Raw genomic sequence first — 15,841 nt, forward strand, 5'->3', positions numbered from 1 at the left:
CCGGCCCGAGACTCGAACCGCAACCTTTGGATTACGAGTCCGACTCTCTAACCATTAGGCCACGACTTCCCCTACTACTACAAATAACAATAATAATAATATCGCCCAATGATCAAAGCAGATTATGACCCTTTTTAAAAAGGCCATGAAAAAAGTGTCAGACTTCAAATGTCTCAATATAGGGCTGCTGTAAGTGATAAATGCAATAACAACAACAACAGCAACAACAATAATAATAATAATAATCATAATCATCATCATCTCAGATTCTGTTTGACCTTATAAATTATATTGTAGATAGGGTTGCCAGGTCTGCAGTTTCTCTTCATTAATATTATTTGTAGCGAGCCAAAGTCACAGATCTCATATAATGTCCATTTTATCCCAAAATTCAAGCAATAAATGATGATTGCTGTTTTGTCGCTCTTTAATGAGGCATGATTGCTTGTAGTGACTCAGTTATAGCAATTACAGTCAGTAATATTCATACAGGTTATAGTGCGGAATAAACTTGCATGAACATCACAATAAAGTACAACTTACCAAATTGTATCATGTCTCATGTCTCAATTAATCACACAGTCAGTGTTTCAACTGCATAAAGATGATGGGATAAATATGTCACTTACAGCACTATACAGCACCTTTGTCAAATGGTTCTATGTAGAACCATAAGAGGTGCCATATTGCACTGTAATTCTTCAACAAAAATGGTGCTAAACAGCACCAACAGTGGTTCTTTGGCTCGTGAAGAAGCTTTAAAGGGGCTTAATAGGTTCTCTGTACAGCAGTGGTACTATATAGCACCTTAATCACCCCAAAGAACCGCTGAAGAACCATACAGGAGCTTAACAGGTTCTGTATACGGTAGCGGTGCCAAAGAACCGGGGAAGAACCGCCGAAGAACCACTGATGCACCAAGATGTGGTGCTATACAGTACCAGAAGTGGTTCCCCTATGATTATGAGCCACAGAACCACTTTTAGTGCTATATAGCACCATTTTTTTTAGAGTGTTGTTATTGTTGTTGTTTATAATAATCTACATTTTGAATATTAGTTCATAGTATTCATCCACCTCTAATGGCAAATGAGGTTTCATTCATTTGTTCGTTCATTCATTCATTCATTCATTCATTCTTAAAATGTGTTTTATCTAAAATGAGTTATATAATTGTAATAGTGATATGACATGCTGTATTCTGTTTTAAACTTCTTTGGATATTGCTGTCTCTTCTGATAATGTAATGCCCTGTTTACATGGCTCTAGATATCAGTGATTTGCTAACCATTGTTTAGGAAAAGATTAGTGCGCTGAAAGAGGAAGTGCTTGGGCTTTAAATCAGCGTGGAGTGGTGAATTACTTTCTCAATAGCTGATAAGATCTTATTTGTGTATTTGTGTGTGCAATGAAGTTTGACCTCAATGTTTAATGGCTGAGCGAATGCATGACTCTATAACAGTTTAGTTTGCAATGCTAACACTATATCTACATCATCATGCCCATGGTCAGAAAAGTCTGACCTTCATATAACATGTCAGAGCTGCTTTATTTTCATGTTTTAGTTTCATGTTTTATATATCTGGTTTATTTAGCAATGATGGATTTGCAGAGCACAGCATTACATTACAGCATTTATTGTTTAGTTGAAAATAACGAAAGTTAGTCCTTTATGGAATTGTATAATCTCAACAACAACAAAAAAAAAAAAAAATATATATATATATATATATATATATATATATATATATATCTGGAGGACAGAATAAGATGTGACAGCTGCAGCAAACAGGCAAACTTCCTTTCTAAATATGATTTTTGCTGAGGTTTGTTTGCAGCTCATGATGTCAAATTGTGAATATTGTGTTCATGGCAGTTTTAGGTTTGTTTCTAGTCTAAATAGGCCTCTGTCTTTATTTTGCTATTCAGAATAGTAAGCTGAGGGAACAAGTTAGACATCAATGACAAAAAATGAGGGCACATTAAATGTGCAGTAAACAGGATGTTGAATATCACTCCAAAACAACCATATTTCAGGCAGGCCGAGTCCATTTGTGTTAGCAAGTTGCATTTGTAAGTTTGTCTTCAAAAAGTGCTTCAGAATTTCTGCAAGGCCATGGGGAAGGAATTTGCAAAATCTTACATATTAAAAAGCTTGAATTATGGAAATATTTGCCAAGTTAACACATGGGAATATATGTTCAGGGCCTGAGGCGGTTGGTTTGGCAATCAATGAATACAGCTGCTAATGAAACCTACAGTACATAACGCTATACAGTCACATGAACATTCTGCAGGTAAGGCCATTATGCACAAGCATAACACTAAAATAATGGATTTGTTTTAGAATGTTAATTAAAACTGCCTAATATTTTGGAACTTTCTAAGGAAAGCCTTAATAATGGCTTAATAATTTAAACTTGGGGTATTTAGTAGCAACTTATCTTATTTAAAGAACAGGTAGTGGTTTTAATTGGCAGATCAGTCTAGGAGATATGCAAGAAAAAGATGAAATCAGATATTGGCCAGAATTATTATTATTATTATCATTAGTGTTATTGTTTTGTTGTTGTTATTATTCAGTAACTGGTCAAATTTTGCAATGTATATACAAGCATATTTATTTGTAGATAGTTGCAAAAGGAGGAGTTTCACTAAAATAAAAACCACAGACATTATTATTATTATTATTATTATTATTATTATTCAGTAACTGGTCAAATGGTGCACGGTATATACATGAATACTTATTTGTAGTTTGTAGATAGTTGCAAAAGGAGGAGATTCACTAAATTAAAATAAAAAAAAAAACACTTATTATTATTAGTAGTAGTAGTAGATAATAAATAGCAAATATAACAGTTGATACTTTTTGAGTTTCATTTGTGTGTGTGTGTGTGTGTGCGCGTGTATATGTTGTCAGTGTTATATGTATGTATGTATATATATATAAACACTATATTGCCAAAAGTATTGGGTCACCCCCTTCTAATGAACATGTTTGACTACTTTATTAATTTCTATGAGTACAAATATTAATGTTTAAGCATATAATGATATTCTAAGGAATGGTGTGCTTCTAATTTTATAGCAACAGTTTGGACAGGACCCTTTTCTATTCTAACATGACAGTGCCTTTGTGTATAAGACACAGTTCAAAAAGACATGATTGATTCAGTCAGTGTGGAAGAACTTGACTGGTCTGCAGAAAGCCAAGTCCTGATCCCAGCTGAACTCCTCTGGTGTGACTTTATATGCAGACCTTGAGCCAAAAACTCATCACCAAACACCAATGACTTGTACATAAGGATACTGTCATTTTAGACACGTCTAAAACTGTTGCAACAGAGATGGAAATACAGTTTTTAAATACATTAATTATGTTTCCATCTTTGTTGCCACAGTTTTGTTAGTGACTTTTTCTGTTCTAAAGAAGGGGGTGTCCAAATACTTTTGTCCTTATAGTGTCTATACAAGTCATTGGTGTTCGGTGATGAGTTTTGACATCTTGAAACACAGATAACATATTTTAGATTATTTTTGCTCCTAAACACACAAGTGGGTTACACTTTATTTCGATAGTCCACTTTAGACATTCTACTAACTATAAGTAAGTTTGTAACTACATGTCAACTAATTCTCATTAATTTGCAACTACATGTCTACTAACTCTCAGTAGGGTAGGTTTAGGGTTAGTAGAATTAGTTGACATATACTGTACTTGCAAAGTTTCTCATAGTCAGTATGTTGTATGTTGTGGACCCATCAAAATAAAGTGTTAGAAGTTATTAAGCAGACAGTCTACTAATACTCTAATGACTACTAGTTGACATGTAGTTGCAAAGTTACTTACTGTTAGTAGAATGTCTAAAAAGGACTATCGAAATAAAGTGTTACCCATAAGTGAATCTCAAAAAGTATCAACTGTTATATGTATGTATATTTATTTATTATTATTATTATTATTATAAAACTATAATATTACAGCTTTAGCTCTCTCCAGTAGGGCTGCTACCCCCTAAACTCTACCATATGATCTAACTACCCAGACGCTTACAGAATCTTACAGTCACTAAGGGGGGAAAAAAGCAACAGTAATATTTCCAAATGCACACAGAAAGCTATCTTCAAAAGGCAGCGTATATCTTTAAATATTTTTTTTCTTATCACATCAAAGAAAGTGGCCTTGAGGGACAGCTGCATGCAGGGCTGTTGAATAGAAGCCTGTCTCACAGAGTATGGCACTGCTTTTCCTGTCTCCTTGAAACCGCTCTTTTGAAGAGCTGCCCAGTTCTGTGGGAGCCCTGCGCAAAGGTCACGGCCAATTATGTGTTTCTCTATGTGTTGTTGTTTGTGTGTTTTCTCTTCCTGCAGCACTTTGCGTATTAAAGAGCTCTTTAAGAATGCCCTCTGTCATTCACATTGGGTCATCAAACCAAACTGCCACTTTTCCTTGTTTGACCCAGCTTTACATTGTCATGGCTGTGTGGAATTTGACGTTTCTGAGTTAATGGAGTTTAATTCAGAAAACTGCCGTTACTGCAATATTTGACAAATAATTCAATGGCCGACAGTTTTATATAGGCTGTAGCTGGTATGTTAATTCCTAGAATCAAAATATTTCCCTTAGATATATATTAATTGACTAGACAGCAAAGATGATGGATTGCCTGTAAACATGCAACATGCGATTATCTTCTCAAATTTGATTTTCTTTTGAATATGTAACACTGATAGATTTGTTAGTAATATAGTGATAGAATAGTAATAAGGTGGTTTTGAGAAAAAGAAAAAGACAAAAAAAAAAAAAACGTTTTAATCAGGCAATCTCTTGGTGCTTTTTTCCATAATTTTACTAATCAGGATCCCAACAGGAAGTAAAGATGCTTCAATTAAAAAAAGCGTTTAGGTTTTACCTCCTTCTACCATTTAAAATTGCAGTGTTTATGTGAACCTGCTTCCATGTTCATTTATTCAGCGTCCTGCAGTGTGACCTTTAACAATCACAAAGTATACAGATTTTCAGCATTAATAAGCAAAAAGTTGGTTAGAGCTGTACTTATGTGTGTGGACATTAGCATATGAGCGTATAAGTGTTGGCAACAACATGTCAGAATAGCTTAGTGTGACAGCAGTGTCCTGCAGTGCAGTACTTGCAATATCTGCAATAATCCAATTAGAACTGCTTTAAGCCACAGTTTTATTATTAATAATAATAATAATACATGTTTTATTATTATGCATGCAATTTTATGTACTAATATACAAGAACATATAATAACTTACAGTCTTGAATGCTTATTCTTGTGAACATTTATTTATCATTTGAAATCTCAGCAAAATGTAGGTGTATATAGTTAATATGTTGGTATATTTATATTATATATTTATAATTACATTTATAAATTGTAAACATTTAAACTCATTTTGCACAGATTTTTGTCTAACCCTATGCTCTACCATTAGCATTGATTGATTGATTGACATTCTCATTTTAGACCATCTGATTGGACAGAAATCTGTGTAGCGCAAAATGATTCTTCAGTGAGATCACACTATACATTTACGATTACGATTTTAAATTACTTTTCAAATGTTTAGATTGCATTTGCATATAAATGGAGCATTTAATGTTTTATGAACCATTTGTAAATAGTCCCATTACTTATTAAATACATTTTCATGGTTAACTACACCTTGAGCTCATGCTATCGATTATCACAAATTAAACAAATGAAAAATGTTCTTCTATAAAGGAGCTGTGAAATCAGACATGTTAACTGATATTGACTCATTTCATCTCATTTAATAAAAGACTTTGAGGACTTTATAGACCACTATAGCAAAAATGTTATCACATTTTAAATAAGTTTCAAATTCCCTCTGAGACTTAACACCGAACAAACAATTAACAGATCATCCTGAATCAGTCTGTGATTAAAACATCTCCATTTTCTTAGTGAGGAAACCCTCACAGTGTGAATATATGAATCCTCTGCATTTCATTTGAAAACTCAAGCCATATTAAATGGACCAGTGAACATCTGCAGTCAAATGAGGCCTACGGTAACTACGAGGATTGGCAGGTCTCGAAAAGAGTGGAAACGGCTAACTGCTGTTATTTGAATACATCTGCAAAAGCATCTGTTTTGGCCCAGAAAAAAAAAAGAATCCTCTTTTTACACACACACACACACACACACACACACACAATATGATGGTCTAAACAGCTGTTAAAAACAGCAAAGTAACCCACAAGTAATCAAAACAACTGTTTATGAATTAACATCCTGAGAAGTAAAGAGCTGCATGTTTGTAAGAAACAAATCAAGATCATTTGAATTCAAACCGTTGCCCCAGGACAAAATTCAAGTTCTGTTTTACTATTGCTTTCAGTAGTGAAAATATTGTCTCGCCTGAATCAGGAGAGAAATATGCACAGATCAAGCACAGTTTACGAGCAAAAACAGTTCTAAACAAATATGTTGTTTAGTTTTGATGTGAGCGGACAACAGGAGATGGATGCTCTCGAGGAATGCATTATGCTTTATGGACTTATATTTTAGCCAGAAGCAATGGTTTAAAGTTAAAATGCTTTAATGATGGATTTGTATCTTAGAAACAAACAACTTTTTACTGCAAAAGACATTCATTAATGGACTGAAGGTGTGTGGAGTTCTTGTGGATTATTGTGATGCTTTTATCAGCTGTTTGGACTCTCATTCTGACGGCACCCATTCACTGCAGAAGATCAATTGGTGAGCAAGTAATGTAATGCTAAATCTCTCCAAATCTGTTTCAATGGAGAAACAAACTCATCTATATCTCATCTATATTTTTTGGGAGTGAATTATACTTTTAAGTAAAAATCTGACCTACTAGTTTGTTTTAATTATTTATTTAAATGAACCAGGGAACATCTGCAGTCAAATGAGGCCTACAGTAACTAGGGGAATTGTAATGGATATGCAGGCCTTGGAAAGAATAGAAACGGCTAACTGCTGTTATTTGAATGTGTTATGTACTTGAAGCATCTGTTTTGGCTCATAAAAAAAAAAAAAATCCCTGTTTCTGCGGATTATCACTGTGTTGATATAATTCAGATCGGTGTTCAATACTGAGAAGCAAACCACAGGCCCACTGTTAAGATAAAATGCCTGGTAATGGGATGTGATTAATGCACTCTCTGTTTTGGATTGTCATAGCAACATGAACTAATGGGCATAATTTTACCCTAGATGAATGAGTGCTGGAGACAGCTGATATCCAGGGTAAAAAGCTCAGGGTTTGTGTTTCTACTCTCTGAGTTTTATTTTTATGTTTTTTACTCTGTTTCTCAACCCAATTTGTTGTGCCCCCAAAGGGGTCTCCAACTTTTTGTTAAAGCTTTTTTTTTATTTGTTTTCACATTATACAGACTAGAAAAACACAAGTAACTAACCCCCCCTTCCCCAAACACCAGACCTAAAGACAATATATATAATCAATCGTCCATAAAGAAAAAATAAAATACATGAAGTAAAGATATAATACAGGTTCCCTTTCTTTTACATTGCTATATTGTGTGCTTCCATTTCCTCCATGAAAGTTAAAAAAGGCTGCCAGATATTATAGAATGTCCCAACAGACCCTCTGATTGTATGTCTGATTTTCTCCAACTTAAGATAACCCATGACTTCTTTTATCCAGTGGTTATGTGTCGGTGGAATAGGGTCCTTCCATTTAAACAATATCAGTCTCCTAGCCAAAAGAGAGCCAAATGCCAACATGTTGATTTCTCTTGTGTTGAGAAGAGTGTTTTCAGGGGCCACACCAAACAATGCAAGAAATGGGGATGGTTCTACTACCTCTCCAAATATCCCAGAAAAGGTCTCAAAAAAATGAATCCAGAACATGTAAAGCCTTGGACATGTCCAGAACATGTGCAGCAAAGTGGCGGGAGCCTGCCTACATCGATCGCATATGGGATCTATGTCAGCCCTAATCTTAGAAAGTCTGACCTTAGACCAGTGCAGACGATGAACAATTTTGAATTGTATTACAGCATATCTAAGGCATATAGATGATATGCATTCCTTGTATTATTTTGTGCCAAATTTCCTCCGAGATTGGTTCGTTTAAATCTGTCTCCCATTTATTTTTAAGTAGGTCTAAGGGTGTTGAATCATATATGTTTAGTAGTTTGTAAACCTACTTATAATCTGTTTTTTGACTGATTTACATTCAAAGATTGAGTCTATTAATGAAATGGGAGGGCACGATGGAAAATCGTTCGAATTCAATGCTACAAAATTCCAGAGCTGCAAGTACCTATAGAACTACGCTTTGGGTATGTCATATTTCTGTACCAGCTGTTCAAAGGAGGCAGAGTTTCCATCCATATAAATATCAGACAGTGAGATCACACCCTTTCTAGCCCAGGCATCAAAAGCTTTGTCCATCATTGATGGGGCAAACGTAATTTTTTATGATTGGTGCAGATTGCAATAGATCTTTAAGGAAAAAGGACCGTCTAATCTGATTCCATATTTTAATTGAATGTATAACAACCGGATTAGGAGTCAAGCTAGAGATGGGCTGTGCAAATGGTAGTCTAGAACACAATAAGGCTGCCAGTGAGGTGGGCCCAACTGAAGCCCCCTCCAGAATTAACCATACAGGGGCAGAGGTGTCATTATTTATCCAGTATAACAATGCTCTTATGTTGGCTGCCCAATAGTAATACATGAAGTTTGGGAGTGCCATCCCTCCCTTTGCACGAGGCCTCTGCAGTATACTTCTTTTTATCCTTGGTGTTTTTTTGTTCAAAATAAAGGCCGATATCTGATTATTTAGTTTGAAGAAGAAAGATTTTGTTAAAAAAAAAACAGAAGACACTGAAAAAAACCTTATGTTCCAATCCTGCCCGCTGTATACCCTTAATGTCAGCTCTTTGTCTCAAAGCTAGAGCAAGTGGTTCCATTGCAACTGCAAATAAAAGTGGGGACAAAGGACAACCCTGTCTCGTCCCGCGGTGAAGCTCAAAGTAAGCAGATATATTATTGTTAGTGCGTACAGCAGCCAATGGAGATGTATATAAAAGTTTGATCCAAGATATAAACTTGTGGCCCAATCCAAACCTCTGTAGTGTGTCGAAAAGATAGCCCCACTCCACCCAGTCAAACGCCTTTTCAGCATCCAGTGAAAGCACTACCTCTAGTGTACCGGGTGGGGAGGGTCCATAAAGAATATTCAAAAGACGTCTAATGTTAGAAAAAGTGTAACGGTTCTTAATAAAACCTGTTTGGTCAGGGGATATAACAGAGGGTAGAACCCCTTCCAAACGAGGGGCAAGGACCTTAGCCAGAACTTTGGCATCTGTGTTAAGAAGGGAGATCGGACGGAATGAGCTGCATTCAAGAGGGTTCTTATCTGTTTTGAGGATTAAATAAATAACTGCCTGACACATGGTTGATGGAAGGGATTTCACTGAAAGTGATTCTTCAAAGACTGATAACAATAAAGGAGAGAGCTGATCTGAGAATTTTTTTAAGAAATCTGTTGGGAAACCATCCGGCCCTGGTGATTTGCCACTTTGCATAGATCTAATTGCTGATGTTATCTCTTCAACTGTAAGGTCCTCCTCTAATTGAGCAGTCAACTCTGGTTCTATGGAGGGGACCTGTACATTTTCAAAAAAAACCTCCAGCAAGGAGTCCTCCTCATATACATCAGAGCTGTACAGTGACTGATAGACATTTTGGAAACAGGAATTAATATTTAAGCTATCAGTATTTTTTGAGCCCAGCTCATCATTGATTGCAGGAATGGTCTGATTGGTAGTCCTTTGCCTCAGCTGATGAGCAAGTATTCGTCCAGTCTTTTCTCCATGTTCATAACACACATGCCGAGACTTAGAGATGAGATACTCAGCCTGGCGCGTTGACAGAAGATCAAACTCGGTCTGCAGTAAAATACGCTTTTTCATTATTTCTGCAGAGGGCGTATGACTATTTAACCTGTCTAGCTTCAGTATTTCGTCCATCAGCTCTTTAAGGCGTGCAGAATTGTTTTTATTTTTATTTGCACAATAAGAGATTATCTGGCCCCGTAAGTATGCTTTTAGCGACTCCCATATAGTTAAAAATGACATCCCGGGCGTTTGATTGATCTCAAGAAATAATGTAATCTCAGAAGAGATGAATTTAGTAAAAGCTTCTTCCGAAAGGAGCAGAGAGTTGAGTCTCCAAGGGCGGTAACTGGACTGTATATTAGGGATAAACATTTTCATAATTAGAGGACCATGATCTGAGATTACTATACTTCCATAATCACACTTGGTAACGAGGGGAAGGAGTCTTTTATCCAGGAAGAAATTATCTATACGGGAGTAGGTCTTATGGACAGGGGAAAAGAAAGAATATTCTCTGGAGGTAGGATTACGAAACCGCCATATGTCAGCTATGCCATAGGATTTAAGAAATAAATGAATCGAACGTGCTGATTTAGACAGGGAGGTATTTTTGGGTGAACTATGGTCTAAGACAGGGGAAAGTATACAATTTGTGTCACCAACAAAAATAAGGTGGTGTGATGACATATTTGGCAAACGAGAGAAAAGATTTGAAAAGAATACGGGGTTGTCCCAGTTTGGTGCATAAATGTTAGTCAAGATGACTGGTAAAGAATAAAGCTGCCCCACCACAATAATATAACGCCCTAATGGGTCTGCCTCTACACTAGTCATAGTAAATGGTGTGTTTTTATTAATAAGTATGGCTACCCATCTAGCTTTCGAATGAAAATTGGAGTGATATATCTGTCCTGTCCAACACTGTCTAAGTCGAAAATGATCCGTTGTACGTAGATGGGTCTCTTGGAGGTATGCGATATCTACATTAAGTTGTTTTAAATGTGCAAATACCTTTTTACGTTTCACTGGGTAGTTAAGTGATTTAACATTCCAACTCATGAAGTTGACTGAGCAGCCCTTCATCCCTCTGGAAGTATTAGTGTTACTCATGTTAAGGAGAAATATTTATGTATTTGAAACCTATAAATGTCACAACATGACATCAAATGAAAATTAAAATGGACATCTGTCAGAATAAGTCTGGTAGTTAAACAAAAATTATAATCTCCCCCTTTAACACCCATAAGAACAAGGTGAGCACAATACCCCTCCAAAACAAATCCACACATTAAGTGTTTGTGTTAGGGAACTCTCTAGAGACAACAGCTCAGGCCCCCGCCAAAACCTCCATGTCAAGGCAACTCAAACCGCGCATTATGCTATTATAACATAAACTCTGCTGTATAAGATAGTAGTAATAATAATAATAATAATAAAAAAGAAAAGAGCCTGATGACAATGGCAACAACGATGACAATATTATACGCTTCCCTCAAGATGTTGTGGCCGAGGATCACAGGCTCAAATCTAAAAGGTGACCAAAATTATCTATCAAGAAAGACAAATAGATTAGAGGACAGGAAGCTTTAACAGTGCACTTACAACACTAACTGGTGATATTAACATCTCCAGCAAAACCATTTAAATAAATACTGTCCTGTCAATGTTGTCCTTGCGATTAATCAGAACATCCGTTGCTTATGACTGAGTAACACAATTCTACCCCCATTGTAAGAGCTAAAAAAAAAAAAAAAAAATTTTAAACAAATTATTACTCCGTTTAAGTTGAAATAACGTGTATATACAGAACTCAGTCTCACAGTCACTTTCGAGTCTCTGTAGCTATGATGTTCTTCTTGCCGTATCTCATCGCTTCATCTGCATCAGTGAATTATTTTTCTTTACCATCATGAGAGATGCGTAGACGGGCTGGAAGTAGGATACCAAACCGGACACCCTGGCGGTTACGCAACAGTTTCCAAACCTCCATGAACACAGCCCTGGCCTTAGCAACGCTTGCAGTGTAGTCTGGAAAAATGGCGATTGAATCCCCATTAAATCTCAGCAGGGCCCGACTGCGCGCACGTCTCAACACCTCGACACAGTCTTGGTAATAATGAAGTTTAGCCACGATGGCGCATGGCTTTCCATCCGGATCTCTTGGTGCAAGACTTCTGTGCGAGCGGTCCACAAGTACATCCTTTTCCAGCTGTAGCGCTTCTCTCAGCAGCCTCTAAACAGACACAGTAGAGCTTGATCCATCTGTCTCCGCCACCCCCAGTATCCTAATGTTACACCTTCTCATCCTTCACTCCATGTCTTCGCATTTTCCTCTCAGCACAGTCACCTCTGCTTTCAAATCGGTTACCACAGATTGCAATGTTGTCACTTCGTCTGACCACGCTGACAGCCCGCCTTCCACTTTCTTGACCGTAGCCTTCATTTGGTCTATCTCAGAGTGAATCGCCGCCATATTATTTATTATTTCCGTTTTTACCGCTTGTATTTCGTTTTTAAGAGAACTGAAATCATCGGCAAGCACACTTTTAGTTCGGATTTAATCACGTCCAAAATGTCCGCTTTTAGCGAGTGAAGAATTTCTGATTTCAAGGCTGTCGCGTTCATCTTCTCTGGGCTGTCCAGCGAGGTTGGAGGAACTCGAAGTCGAGGCAGTGTTGGGCCTAGTACCAGATGATGTGTCGTATTTATATTTGCTTAGTTTTTCCCCCATTGGCCCACATATCAACTATTTTCTTGTTTTAGAAACGCACTCAAAACAGATTCCGCCCAATGTTTTGTTACAGGTCGCTTATTTACTTTATAAAACAGGAATTCGGCGGGAGCCCGAGCTAGGCACGTCTTACTCCATTGCCACACCACGTAATTCCCCAGGGGGGTCTCCAACTTTGATGACACCCGACTGGGCCTCCATTGTGCCGAATTAAATCCATTGTGAATTTTTAATTGAAAACCTCAGAACAGTCACTTTCATTCAGTTCGTAATTCAGCGCATACTGTGAGTGACAGACAAGTATGACATCCGCCCTGCAGGTCACGTCTCAAGTCCCAAGGCAGCATATGATTACTGTGATTGCTTGATTCTAGAGCTCTCCACTGGATGACATTGATTGAAGCACAAAGGGGTTTGAGTCACATGATGATGCACAGCAATGCATTGCAGCAAAGTAGTTGCAACTAATATGCAGCCGCTTTGAATAGATGGACAAAAACAAAACAAGCAAGCAAAATAACGAAGCAGCTAGTCGGAGTTCTTCAAAAAAAATATCTATGAGGTATTTTTTTTTTTTTCCCCATTCCTTCCAGGAAAAGGAAGTTCAGATCGATTTACCACATTTTTACCTCACAGGGCCCATGGGCACTCTGGTAGAAAGCAGACATGGACGTGGTAATCCATCTCCATTGCGTCAGTGCTCTCTGGGCCAGGAATTCTGTCAGTTGCAGAGGCACGAAGCGTTAGAAAGACTCCAAAAATTCATTACTGCCTCTCACTAGTGTCAGAGTAGAGTGGAGGAGAGTCACTCTCTCCTTCTACTTCAGGTAGATTTATCCACCTGTCAGTATTTAAGCGTAAGCTTCTTACAGATGGAGAGGTTTCAGGAGAAGGATCGGCTACTGTTCTGAAGGGTATTTGGGTTTGTATCTGAGTATTGACATGAACTAATCTTTCACTAATTCCCAGCAGAAAGTTCTACTGTATATGATGTGGCTTTAGCTTAATTCAGTGACTGAAGAATCAGCTGCGTTATATGTGTTATTTCTTGATGTTTAAATACTTTCTTCTTAGTTTAATGTGCAGAGTCAACTGTGTGTCTGTTATTTGTAGGTCTCCCTAAAATGTTATTTTTAACATTGAGTTTTACGGCTGATCTGCTTCTTTGTCAGATTCATGGAAAATATATAAGTAATAAAACATTATTCCATTTTAATTGCTAATATACTAATAGACTCTACCAGTTTGGGGTCCGTATTTATTTGACCAAAATTACAAGTAATATTATGAAATGAAGAACTGTTTTCTTGAATATATTTAAAATTTGAATTTATATATGTGATGCAAAGCAGAATTTTCAGCATCATTCAATCTTCAGTGTCGCATTATCCTTTAGAATTATAATATTCTGATTTATTTGCAGCTCAAAAAATGTTTATATTATTATCAATGTTGAAAACATTGCACTGACATTTTTTCAAGGTTATTTGATAAATAGTTCAAAACAGCAGCAATTTTAAATAGAAATATCATGCAACATGATACATGTCTTTATAGTCTATTTTGATAAATGAATGCACTTTTTTATAATAAATAAATAAATAACCTGCCTCCAAATTCTAAACAGAAGTATAAATTGTGGCTTTTATACACTGTTTATAAAAGCAGGTATTGAAACCTGTTAGTTAAATAAAGCTGATTTTGTTCAGGTTTGAGCTTACAGACCTGTTGCTATGACAGCAACTCTGAGATGAGCTTTGTAGAACAAAACAATCCAGTCATGTCAAATCATCAACAATTAAACACCAATAACACAGTAATAAAGAACAAAGAACACCATGCTATTTGGTGAAGCCAGTGGTACAGAAAAACAAACATTTAACTGGATGCCAAATCAGATTGCTACATCAGAGATACGTTTCTATGAATCTGATGATAAGAGCAGTCTTTAAACAAACCCCATGAGAGTATTTGTCTGATTTATGCCTTTTGTTGTGATGAAATGCAAATGCTTTGGCTCGCTCAAGGCAACTACAATCAAGTTACTAGTCCATGGATACAGTGGATTCAGTCTTTGTTCCGTTCTTAATACCAAATAAATGAATAGAAAACATGAGTATCATTACATTACATTCTTCAAAATGTTATTACATACAGCGGCATGGCTTTTCATACTATTTATTTTTTCAAATTCACATAATAAAAACATTTAATGGCCTATAACGAGTCTCTAGTAGATCGTTATGTTGTAAAGCCAATGGCTTTAGCAGCAGATATTACGTCATAAATAGGCCTATTGTCAGCCAGAGGGGCAGTTTTATGATGACTAGCATAACCGCACAATAACAGCTATAAATCTATTAAAGAGTTTATCAGATGCATTTCAGAAAAACAAAGATTTTGCCACAGCTTTGTTTAAGCAGTACATAATTGTTTCTGTGATGTTGTTGTTTAAATTCTTTTGAATGGCATCCTAATATACACAAAGATTAATCTCTATTTTATGTCTATCTCTAGACCTGCTGAGATGCACTCATTTCATGAAGGCCAGATACTTTAGAACAAACCTTATCTGTAATATGGGAATTGGTTTTATTGTGATTGAGAGGAAAAGACGGAACTGAATACAGCATGTAAGAATTGTTTGTACTTGTTTCTTTTTTTTCTCAGAGGACTCTAGTTTGATTTTGGAAAACATGCAGTATTTGTATCGTTGCAGTGTCTACAAGGATATTTAATGCAGTTTCAAGAGGTTACATATTTCTGCCACCTTACATCATCTCCACACACACTTACTTATGAGTTGATTCTACATTACCATGTAGCCGTAACATGGAAAAGCCACATTTTGCTGTTACCATGGTACAATGATTCTTACTTTTGATATCAGTGTATCTAGTAAGCTGTGATACAGTGAAACAAAAAGGCATTTTTAAATAACTAAATTTCCATCATATGTTTTCAATATCACTCTCTGACCTAGTCAAAGGACAGTGAGTTTCTCTGTGTGTTTTTTTACAGAACCTAAGTAAGAAATATAGGTAACACTCTAGTATAGTGATCAATTGCCACTATTAACTTGTTGCTTATTAGCATGCCAATTATAAACATATTGGCTGTTTATTAGTACTTATAAAGCATATAGTAATATTCTGCATGACCATATTTTAGATCCCTAAACCAACCCAATACCAAAACTTAACAACTACCTTACTAGC

The sequence above is a fragment of the Barbus barbus genome (assembly GCF_936440315.1).
Source record: "Barbus barbus genome assembly, chromosome: 31".
In the NCBI taxonomy this organism is placed as follows: Eukaryota; Metazoa; Chordata; class Actinopteri; order Cypriniformes; family Cyprinidae; genus Barbus; species Barbus barbus.